This window comes from Ranitomeya variabilis, chromosome 3 (genome assembly GCF_051348905.1).
Source record: "Ranitomeya variabilis isolate aRanVar5 chromosome 3, aRanVar5.hap1, whole genome shotgun sequence".
Lineage (NCBI taxonomy): Eukaryota > Metazoa > Chordata > Amphibia > Anura > Dendrobatidae > Ranitomeya > Ranitomeya variabilis.
In genome coordinates, this window is record NC_135234.1 from 397,070,742 (window position 1) to 397,083,617 (window position 12,876).

Genomic DNA, 12,876 nt, shown 5'->3' on the forward strand with positions numbered 1-12,876 from the left:
AAATTAAGCTAAGTCTTGCTTCTTTGTTTTTTGAGTTACTTGCTTTGCTACTATTTTTGTCCAGCTTGTACTAAATGTGATTTCTGACCTTCCTGGAAGCTCTAGGGGGCTGGTGTTCTCCCCCCGGCCGTTAGACGGTTCGGGGGTTCTTGAATATCCAGCGTGGATATTTTAATAGGGTTTTTGCTGACCATATAAGTCATCTTACTATATTCTGCTATTAGCTAGTGGGCCTCTCTTTGCTAAATACCTAGCTCATTCTTATGTTTGTCTTTTCCTCTTACCTCACCGTTATTATTTGTTGGGGGCTTGTATCCAACTTTTGGGGTCTTTTCTCTGGAGGCAAGAAAGGTCTTTCTTTTCCCTTCTAGGGTTAGTTAGTTCTCCGGCTGGCGCGAGACGTCTAGAACCAACGTAGGCACGTTCCCCGGCTACTTCTATTTGTGGTGCTAGGATTAGATATACGGTCAGCCCAGTTACCACTGCCCTATGAGCTGGTTTTTTGTGTTTGCAGACTTGGTATTTATTCCTGAGACCCTCTGCCATTGGGGTCATAACAGTGTATGCTCTTGTTGTAAATAGCTAGTCCTTCATTACATAGTTTCCTCTTTTATTATATACAACCCCTGGCAAAAATTATGGAATCACCGACCTTGGAGAATGTTCAATCAGTCGTTTAATTTGGTAGAAAAAAAGCAGATTACAGACAAGGCACAAAACTAAAGTCATTTCAAATGGCAACTTTCTGGCTTTAAGAAACACTAAAAGAAATCAAGAACAAAAAATGAGGTAGTCAGTAATGGTTACTTTTTTTAACCAAGCATAGGGGAAAAATTATGGAATCACTCAATTCTGAGGAAAAAATTATGGAATCATGAAAAACAAACAAACAAAAAACACTCCAAAACATCACTAGTATTTTGTTGCACCATCTCTGGCTTTTATTACAGCTTGCAGTCTCCGAGGCATGGACTTAATGACTGTCAAACAGTACTCTTCATCAATCTGGCTCCAACTTTCTCTGATTGCTGTTGCCAGATCATCTTTGCAGGTTGGAGCCATGTCATGGACCATTTTCTTCAACTTCCACCAAAATTTTCAATTGGATTGAGATCCGGACTATTTGCAGGCCATGACATTGACCTTATGTGTCTTTTTTCAAGGAATGTTTTCACAATTTTTTCTCTATGGTAGGATGCATTATCATCTTGAAAAATGATTTAATCATCCCCAAACATCCTTTCAATTGATGGGATAAGAAAAGTGTCCAAAATATCAACATAAACTGGTGCATTTATTAAAGATGTAATGACAGCCATCTCCCCAGTGCCTTTACCTGACATGCAGCCCCATATCATCAATGAATGTGGAAATTTGCATGTTCTCTTCAGGAAGTCATCTTTATAAATCTCATTGGAACGGCACCAATTAAACAAAAGTTCCAGCATCATCACCTTGCCCAATGCAGATTCGCGATTCATCACTGAATATCACTTTCATCCAGTCATCCACAGTCCACGATTGCTTTTCCTTAGCCCATTGTAACCTTGCTTTATTCTGTATAGGTGTTAATGATGGCTTTCATTTAGCTTTTCTGTATGTAAATCCCATTTCCTTTAGGCGGTTTCTTACAGTTCGATCACAGACCTTGACTCCAGTTTCCACCCATTCTTTCCTCATTTGTTTTGTTGTGCATTTCCTGTTTTGGAGACATATTGCTTGAAGTTTCTGGTCTTGATGCTTTCATGTCTTCCTTGGTCTACCAGTATGTTTGCCTTTAACAACCTTCCCATGTAGTTGGTATTTGGTCCAGATTTTAGACACAGCTGACTGTGAACAACCAACATATTGTGCAACATTGCGTGATGATTTACCCTCTTTTACGAGTTTGATAATCCCCTCCTTTGTTTCAATTGACATCTCTCGTGTTGGAGCCATGATTCATAGCAAATAGATCAATGGCTGCACTCAACTGTACTAAAGCAAGGGAAATGTGCGATACATGAAATGTGAATAGCATAATGGCTTGTGAAACCTATGAAAAAACACATAAGATGCTTAGCACAAGATTTAGCCAAAAAATGTGAGCCCATCCACCAAACGTCAAGGTAATCTCAGATCGGATGGGTCCCTGACCTGACTGCCTAGTGTGAACACTTACCTCTGGCTAATAACATGGTAAAGCCTGCATTTATAGGAAGGTTGGAACCAACTGTGTTTGGATGTAATTAAAATCACAGCATGGTGAAGGGTGGGGCGTTCAAGTCAGAAAAAATAGTACATAGTAAATATAGGTAAACTGACTGAACAGCAATCTAGTCTGAACTGGTGCATAACCAAAAAAGACTTACATAGCAAATAGATCAATGGCTGCACTCAACTGTACTAAAGCAAGGAAATGTGCGATACATGAAATGGGAATTTACCATGTTATTAGCCAGAGGTAAGTGTTCACACAAAGCAGTCAAGTCAGGGACCCATCCGATCTGAGATTAACTTGACGTTTGGTGGATGGGCTCACATTTTTTGGCCAAATCTTGTGCTAAGCATCTTATGTGTTTTTTTCATAGGTTTCACAAGCCATTATGCTATTCACATTTCATGTATCGCACATATCCCTTGCTTTAGTGATTGATTCACCCTCATGCTTAATGCTTAGTGAGATATTCTTTTCTTTTTCTGTGCTTTTTTTTCCACAGACATAACTATGATCATTGTGGCCAGGAAGCTCTATTTTAAACCTCATTGGTCCACAGAACTTATTTCTAAAATACATCAGGCATGTTTAGATGTTCTATTGCATACATCTGACACTGAATTTTATGGTGATGACACAGCAGAGGTTTTCTTCTGATGACTCCTCCATGAAGGCCATATTTGTGCAGGTGTCTCTGAACAGTAGAACAATGCACCACAACTCCAGAGCCTGCTAAATCTTTCTGAAGGTCTTTTGCAGTCAAGCGGGGGTTCTGATTTGCTTCTCTAGCAATCCTACGAGCAGCTGTCACTGAAATTTTGCTTGGTCTTCCAGACCTTAGCTTAGTCTGCTAAATCTTTCTGAAAGTCTTTTGCAGTCAAGCGGGGGTTCTGATTTGCTTCTCTAGCAATCCTACGAGCAGCTGTCACTGAAATTTTGCTTGGTCTTCCAGACCTTAGCTTACTAGAAGAAATCCTATTTATAATATAACCTTTAATAAGTATAATAAAATAGAAATACAGAATCTAGATACCCTCTAATTAGAAATTCCTCAATACAACGGGCTGTAACCCCCGCACCTAGGTAAGCATCCAGGCAGATTGGTATCTAGGGACAGATCACTCATTTCTACACATCTGCTGAGTGAGACTGTTGCTATATGTGAGCACAATTCTATCACTTTTTGTCCATATAAGAGTAATTGATTTTGGTGCAATTCTTTCTTTAGTTTGAGGTAAGTGAATGGGCTTACAACTGCATCTGATTTATCTTAGAAGCAGAGGTGGTTATTAGCTAGATTAGTATTATACTAGTGATACAAATAGACTAAATGATTTGTATCGTCGTTTCTCTCTAGCATGTTACAGCCCGTTGAATTGAGGCATTTCTTATTAAGGGGTATCTAGATTCTGTGTTTCTATTTTATTATACTTAATAAAGGTTATATTTTAAATAGGGTTTTTTTCTAGTAAGCTGTTGTATTTACCCTTGCTATATATTCAATTTTGTAAGAGGTCTTCCAGACCTTACCTGGACCTCCACTGTTCCTGTTAACTGCCATTTTGTAAATACGTTTTGAACTGAGGAAAGGGCAACTTGAAAACGCTTTGCTATCTTCTTATAGCCTTCTCCATTTTAATTTTCAGAGTGCTAGGCACCTGCTTAGAAGAACCCATGGCTGCTGTTTTTGGCACAAGGTTAGAGAAGTTTTTTTTTTCCAAAAGCAGGGAATTTTGCATCACTTGGCATTTCCTAACGATGATAGCGAACAAGCCTTAGCCCTAACAGGCTAAATCAAGGTCTGTTATCTTAGTATACTGCTCAAAAAAATAAAGGGAACACTAAAGTCCCACATCCTAGATATCACTGAATGAAATATTCCAGCTGTAAATCTTTATTCAATACATAGTGGAATGTGATGAGAACAATAAAACCTAAAAATGATCAACGTAAATCACAACTAATATCCCACGGTGGTCTGGAGTTGGAATGATGCTCAAAATCAAAGTAGAAAATGAAGTTACAGGCTGAGCCAACTTCAGTGGACATGCCTCAAGACAAGGAAATGATGCTTAGTAGTCTGTGTGGCCTCCACGTGCCTGTATGACCTCCCTTCAACACCTGGGTATGTTCCTGATGAGGTGGCGGACGGTCTCCTGAGGGATCTCCTTCCAGACCTGGACTAAAGCATCCGCCAACTCATGGACAGTCTGTGGTGCAACTTGATGTTGGTGAATGGTGCGAGATATGATATCCCAGATGTGTTCAATCGGATTCAGGTCTGGGGAACGGGTGGGCAAGTCTATAGCTTCAATGTATTCATCTTGCAGGAACTGCTGACACACTCCAGCCACATGAGGTCTGGCATTGTCCTGCATTAGAAGTATCCCAGGGCCAATTGCACCAGCATATGGTCTCACAAGGGGTCTGAGGATCTCATCTTGGTACCCAATGGCTGTCAGGCTACCTCTGGCAAGCACATGGAGGGCTGTGCGGCCCTCCAAAGAAATGCCACCCCACACCATTACTGACCCACTGCCTAACCGGTCATGCTGAAGGATGTTGCAGGCAGCAAATCGCTCTCCACGGCATCTCCAGACTCTGTCATGTCTGTCACATGTGCTCAGTGTGAACCTGCTTTCATCTGTCAAAAGCACAGGGCGCCAGTGGCAAATTTGCTAATCCTGATGTTCTGTGGCAAATGCCAAGCGTCCTGCACGGTGTTGGGCTGTGAGCACAATCCCCATCTATGGACGTCGGGCACTCAGACTATCCTCATGGAGTCGGTTTCTAACCGTTTGTGCAGACACATGCAAATTTGTGGCCTGCTGGAGGTCATTTTGCAGGGATCTGGCAGTGTGCCTCCTGTTCCTCCTTGCACAAAGATGGAGGTAGCGGTCCTGCTGTTGGCTTGTTGCCCTCCTACGGCCCCCTTCACATCTCCTGGTGTACTGGCCTGTCTCCTGATAGCGCCTCCAGCCTCTGGTCACTATGCTGACAGACACAGCAAACCTTCTTGTTACAGCTCGCATTGATGTGCCATCCTGGATGAGCTGCACTACCTGAGCCACTTGTGTGGGTTGTAGAGCTCGTCTCATGCTACCATGAGTGTGATATCACAACCAACATTCAAAAGTGACCAAAACTTCAGTCAGAAAGCATTGGTACTGAGATGTGGTCTGTGGTCCCCAACTGCAGAACAACTCCTTTATTGAGGGTGTCTTGATAATTGCCAATAATTTCCATCTGTTGCCTATTCCATTTGCACAACAGCATGTGAAATTGATTGTCAATCAGTGTTGTTTCCTAAGTGGACAGTTTGATTTCACAGAAGTTTGATATACTTGTAGTTATATTCTGTTGTTTAAGTGTTCCCTTTATTTTTTTGAGCAGTATATATATACTAGATACTACTATACTAGATTGTGGCCCGATTCTAATGCATCGGGTATTCTAGAATATGCATGTCCCCGTAGTATATGGACAATGATGATTCCAGAATTCGCGGCAGACTGTGCCCGTCGCTGATTGGTCGAGGCAACCTTTATGACATCATCGTCGCCATGGCAACCATTATGACATCTACGTCGATACTGTGCCCGTCGCTGATTGGTCGAGGCCTGGCGGCCTCGACCAATCAGAGACGCGGGATTTCCATTATGACATCATCGTCGCCATGCTGTGCCCGTCGCTGATTGGTCGAGGCCTGGCGGCCTCTTCCAATCAGAGACGCGGTATTTCCAGGACAGACAGACAGACAGACAGAAAAACCCTTAGACATATATATATATAGATATAGATAGGTGCTACCCTAGCCAGTGGCAGCACCGGACCCACGCGGGAGCTCTGACGCCAGCATTACCACTTACCTGAGACACGGTTGTGTCAGGATCTTCACATTTTTCGGCCACACGTCAGGCTTTACCCAGAGGGCTGCAGCACTATGTCAGCAGTACACTGACATGCCATTCCGTGGACTGATATACGCAGGGACGCCGCAATCCTAGGAGTACCATTACAAGCACTGGTGACCTCGTATTCCATACCACATTTTCAATATCAAATACTTCCACAGGCTTTTGGTACGTGACCGCAATAGCCACCCACTGCACTAAGTCTAAGGAGCTATCCTTCAGCCCTAACCATTTGGGCTTCCATGGCATCTACATGGACATGACCTGTCTTCAGCACCTGTTAAATCCCCGAACGGAGTGATTATTCTGCATATTTTAGCGACGTTGTGACCAAGGCTATGTATTGGCCGAAACGTTAAATATACCAGTCGCTTGACCTCACAACCACTATAAATAAACTTCCACTTGCAAGCATATTTTTCTCCTATACGTGTGCAGTGATTTTGATATTCAAATGTTGATTATGACCCCATAAGATGCTCCATAGACACATTTGCCCCGTATAATGCTCCACAAATGTGGATTATGGCCCCATAAGATGCTCCATAGAGATACTGTATTTGCCCCATATAATGCTGCACATGGCCCCATAAGATGCTCCATAGAGATATTTGCCCCATATAATGCTGCACATGGCCCCATACAGATATTTGCCCCATATAATGCTGCACATGGCCCCATAAAGATATATGCCCCATATAATGCTGCACATAGCCCCATAAGATGCTCCATGGAGATATTTGCCCCATATAATGCTGTACATGGCCCCATACAGATATTTGCCCCATATAATGCTGCACATGGCCCCATACAGATATTTGCCCCATATAATGCTGCACACAGCCCCATAAGATGCTCCATACAGATATTTGCCCCATATAATGCTATTGCTGCAATTAAAAAAAAAAAATTGACATACTCACCTCTCAGGCCCCTGGCACTTGCTATAGTCACCTGTCCGGTGCCACCACCGACCGTCGCTGTGTCTTTCCCGTCCTCTGCACTGACGTTCAGGCAGAGGGCAGCGCGCACTAATCGCATCATCGCGCCCTCTGACCTGTGCGTCACTGCAAAGGACGAGGAAGACGCAGCGGCACCGACAGTGGAACGGGGAGCAGGTGAATATCGCACACTGCTCCCGTCATACTCACCTGCTCCTGGCGCATCCCTGCACGTCTGTTCCCCAGCACCGGCAGCTTCATCCTGTAGTGAGCGGTAACATGGTACTGCTCATTACAGTAATGAATATGTGGCTCCACCCCTATGGGAGTGGAGTCGGGTCCATATTCATTACTGGAAAGCAGCTAAGGCTTATAGTAAAACTCGCCGTGTCTAAACCCTCAGAATAAATATGGAAACATAACTTTTAATAAATATATAAAATACTCGGGTCCTAACAAAAAAAACATACATAGATAGTGAAACACAGTGCTAAAGTGAACCAGTGCTCAATATATAAAAAATTGGAATGGTCTTACCAATTTAGACGGACAAATGGAGGAAGTCTCATAGATTCTGTGGGGTAGGTGGTTCCAAGATAAATATAATGCAAAAAGAAAACCGGGCCAAGGGTAGGGAATGTAATATTACCACTGTCTTCCCTGTAAACCCTTGAAGAGCTCCTGTCCTCACAAGGACAGGCCCCAAGTGAGCCCTGCTATGGCCACCCACCAACCACAATATACCCTAATTGTCTCTTATCTCCCTACGCGTTTCAGCTCCAATAAAGGAGAATCATCAGGGGAGTTTTGTATAGAAAATACCAATGGGTCTCCTTAATGGTCCAAAAAAGACAGTCCAATAAAGTCCATACTGGTCCGTATATATCTATGCCGTCCGGGTCCCGCAGTGGCTGGGAGTCCCGCCAGAAACCAGCAAAAACAGTGGCTGTGTCCGCAATTTACAGTCCTCACATATTGACCCAGAAGCCTCCCTTTTTATACATGCGGCGCCCCCGCACCGCCGCAGGGCCGAGGGGTACCCGGAGCCGGGCCTCTAGTTCTCAGTCTCGGGGTTGTCACGGTGGCTAGACCCGGTCCGTGGCCCTGTCTGTCAGTGGGGGACGTCCGGTGCAATAAGTGGTGTTGTAACGGTGCAGGTCGCGGTAAATAATGAGGACACCAGGTTGCAGTCTCTTTACCTCTTTACTGAAGATGTTGGAGACCTCAGTCCAGAGCGCTGTTAACTGGGTTTTCAGAGACCGGCCGGTCCAACGACACATCAGGAGTTCCTCCTTACAGGTGGGAATCAGTATCTACCTTCTAGCGCTGTGTGTTGTAGTTCTTCCCTGCTGAGCTCCCGGGATAGTCCTCACAACTGTTTCTTTCTGTCTCTACTGTTCTTTCTCCGTCCTCCAGATGATATGGTAGGACGCACCCGTATGACGGGGTAGACCTGGAGTTCTTCCGGGACCCTAGAGTCGCCCCTCTCCCACAGCTGCCTCCGTTGTCTGCTTAGGTGTTAAGTGAGACAGCCAACCTGTAATTAGCTGTCCTGCCGTGGTTTGCAATGTACTTAAAGTCTCTTACTTGCTCGGCGTTCCGGCCACCGACTATTTGCGCCTCAGAAGGATGTTGCCTCGGTCTAGCAGCAGGACCCCTTCTGGTATTTCTCCTTTTCTGTATTCCCGTTGTTTACTGGTTAGTTCTGCTCTGAGGAGTCTGCCAGGATCCCATCCCTGACAGGTCCTCTCACTAGCTCTTCCCAGCTACTTCTCCCTGTCTTCCTGTCCAACCCCCAGTTTTACCAGAGTTGTGAGGAGTGGCCTACTAGATAGGACCACCCCCCCTGGTGGCCGGAGTGTGAAGTGTGGTGTGAGTGTACCTGGTCAGAGAAACTCCTTTAGTGCAATCAGACGTACCACAGCTCCCCATAGTGGCGGAGCCACAGTACTGCAACAACCAGGACTCTGGGGTGCTGCACTCCCCCCCGGTTAAATCCAGTACTCCGGGACTGGGAAAACAAGAACAATAATACATGTTAACAGGAAACACACAAACTTTTGAAATAGCATAACAATTGAACATAACAAGGCTTCCCTTTACGGGAGGTGAGGATTCTTGAACGTTGCAAAAGTTAGGTCATGCACAGTTTATGACTCTCAGTTCAGTGATTGAAACAGCGGGGACCCCGGGTAAACAAAGGGGCCCCCCTTTTTGAAAGTTTTTGAGCAATTCACCGTCCATTACTCTATTGTCCATTTAAAAACCTGTAACAAAAAGATATATATACAACATTTTCAATTAAATAGCAGCCCTTATTAATACCTCCAAAGTTTGTAGCGGAGGGGAGTTTGATTTTGAGTGCTGCGTGTGGACCTTCGCAGCGCAGGGGTTGCTATTGGCCTAACAGGGCCCGCTATGCTTGCTACCGCTGGTGTAGTGCGCTGTCTTCTAACTACACTTCTAGTGAGTCTGGGTAGCACTGGCAGGTTGGGGCTCTCAGAGCTGCTGCTATCAACAGTGGGTACGGCAGGCTCACTGATAGCAGAGGGAGGATTTGCCGGTTCAACGGTTGGCATGGCTTCTTCAGGCAAGGCTTGTTGAGGTTGCGGGGCCGGATGATCTGGTACCACCGTTGTTTCTGGTGGGTCCGGCTGTGGAAACGTTAGAACAGGTACCGCGATGGCCTGATTTATCTGAGTCCAGGACTGGGGAAAGTCACCAAGGACAGTATGGAACATCTTCTCCTTTTCTACCGGCGGGGAGATTTCTGGGGCCGTGCCCCTCTCTTTCAACTTATCGGGGCAGACCTTAAGGTGATCCCTGGATACCGCTGTCGAGGTCTCCCCTCTGTCCTTGCTGATGAGACAGACCTTAGTGTTGTCGAAGTCGGATGGCAAGATGGTATACGGTTCCGCTTCCCATTGGTCATCAAGCTTGTGTAACCTCCTCTTTCGTTTAAGCACTTGCTCACCAGGTGACAGGGGAATCGCAGGAGCGTGTTGATTGTAGTCCCTTTCTTGTTTCTGCCTAGCCTGGGCGAGACTTCTCTCCACACACTCCTGTACTTCGCGGTATCTTCGCTACCTTTCTGTATCCCAATCTGCCTCCGGCGAGGTATCTTCGGGTACTAGGACCCCCATGTCCAGATCAACGGGTAACCGACTAGACCTTCCTCGCATCAGGTACGCTGGAGTACAGTTGGTGGAACTTACTGGGATGTGGTTGTACATATCCACCAAGTCAGGCAACTTTGTCGGCCACAGGTTCCGTTCCTCCACAGGCAAGGTCTTCAATAAATCGATTACTACCTGGTTCATCTTCTCGCACATCCCGTTGGTTTGGGGGTGGTACGGTGTAGTTCTGATCTTCTTACACCCGTACAACTGGCAGAATTCTTGAAACACTTCCGCTTCGAATGCAGGCCCCTGATCGGTCAGTACTTTCTCTGGGTAGCCATGGGGTCTACAAAAGTGCTGCTGGAAGGCCCTGGCGGCAGTCCTAGCTGTTAGATCCTTGACAGGCACAACCACCAAAAACCTGGAGTAGTGGTCCACGATGGTAAGGGCGTAGATATAGCCCGACCGGCTAGGCGTCAGCTTCACATGATCCAGCGCGACCAGTTCGAGCGGCCGTTTGGTGATGATAGGCCGCAGGGGAGCCCGTTGACTGTCACGGTCCTTCCTTCGCAGACTACACGGACCACACTCTCGACACCACTTCTCAATGGTTCTCTTCATGCCAATCCAATAGAACCTCCCTCGGAGCAGCTTCTCCAGCTTCCTCCATCCGAAGTGTCCGGCTCCATCATGGTAGGCTCCCAGAACCATGGGCGCATCTCGCCTTGGCACCACTATCTGCCACACCAATTCATGAGTACGTGGGTCGATGCTCCTCCTGCACAACTTGCCATCATGGATAAACAGTTTGCTTCTCCCCTTCCACAGCTGTTGAGTTTCTTGTGGATCATCTGGGCCAGGGTGCAACCCAGCCTGCGTCAAGAGTTCCTTCACCTGACGGACCGCGGGGTCACTATCCTGGGTTTCTGCCCATCCGTGGTGGGGCAGGGGATTCAGCGTGGCATCCGGTTGGTTCTTGTGCCTGTTCTTCACATGGTGAGAGTTCTGAGTGGCTTTGGGGTGATGGAAGGCAGGCAGCTCCACCTCTTCAAGTGCCTCCGGGTCTTCTCCCACTTCTGGTAGATTGGGCATTCGGGACAGAGCATCGGCATTGGCATTCTGGTGTCCTGCCCGATATTTGATGGTGAAATCATAGTTGGACAGCCGGGCCATCCACCGCTGTTCCAAAGCCCCGAGTTTGGCAGTATCCAGATGCGTTAGCGGATTGTTGTCCGTGAAGACGGTGAATTTCGCAGAGGCCAGGTAGTGCTTAAATCTCTCTGTCACTGCCCAGACAAGGGCAAGGAATTCCAGTTTGAAGGAACTGTAGTTGTCAGGGTTCCTTTCCGTGGGACGGAGTTTCCTGCTGGCGTAAGCGATCACCCTTTCTTTGCCGTTCTGAACCTGGGACAGCACGGCTCCTAATCCCACATTACTGGCATCTGTGTACAGCACAAACGGTTGATCGTATTCGGGGTAAGCCAGTATCTCTTCTCCCGTCAGTGCCGACTTCAAACAGGTGAAGGATTCCTCCAGCTCTTCGTTCCAATCAAAGGGGGTTTTCCTCCCCTTGGTCTTCTTTGGTTGGCCCACCAGCAGATTTTGCAAGGGTGCGGCCTTCTTGGTGAAATCCTTAATGAATCTCCGATAGTAACCTACCAACCCGAGGAACTGCCGGACTTCGTGGAGGTCACTGGGCTTTGGCCAGTCCTTGATCACTGTGACCTTGTCGGAGTCTGGGGCCACTCCTTCAGCGCTCACCACATGGCCCAGGTACTGCACTTTAGGTTTCAGCAGATGACACTTGGACGGTTTCACTTTTAGGCCGAAGTTGGACAAGGCTTCGAACACCTCGGCCAGGTGCTTCAGATGGTCTTCGTAGGTTTTAGAGAAGACTATGACGTCATCCAGATATAGCAGTACGGTTTCAAAGTTCAGGTGTCCCAGGCAGCTCTCCATCATCCTCTGGAACGTTCCGGGAGCATTGCACAATCCGAAGGGCATGTAGTTGAACTCACAGAGGCCCATTGGCGTCGTGAAGGCCGTCTTCTCTTTGTCCGCCTCCGCCACAGGAACCTGCCAGTACCCACTGGTGAGATCTAAGGTAGAGAAGTAGTTAGCAGATTTTAAAGCAGCCAGAGATTCCTCTATCCTGGGCAGTGGGTATGCGTCCTTATGTGTAATGCGATTCAACTGCCTGTAATCAACACACATCCTCATTGTACCATCTTTCTTTTTAACGAGGACTAACGGAGCTGCCCAGGGGCTACAGCTGTCTCTCACCACCCCAGCCTCCTTCATTTCCCGCAACATGTCCTTGGCACACTGGTAATGAGCTGGGGGTACAGGGCGATATCTCTCTTTTATGGGTCGGTGATCTCCCGTGGGGATGTGATGTTGGATCCCTTTCACCTGCCCAAAATCTGAGGGGTGTTTGCTGAATACCTGCTCGTACTCGTGTACTACCCTGTAAGCCCCCTGTATTTGATGAGATGGGGTAGAGTCAGTGCCCACATGCAATTCCCGACACCAGTCTTTCGAGTGCTCTGCAGAACCTTTGTTCTCCGCCACGTTTGACGGGACCAAGGGTCCAGGTGTCTGTATTACACTATTATTGACAGTGAACAGTTTGGCGAGCGTGGTATACTTGGTTAGGTGGACCTCTTCCTCCCCACAATTGAGGACACGTACGGGCACTCTCCCCT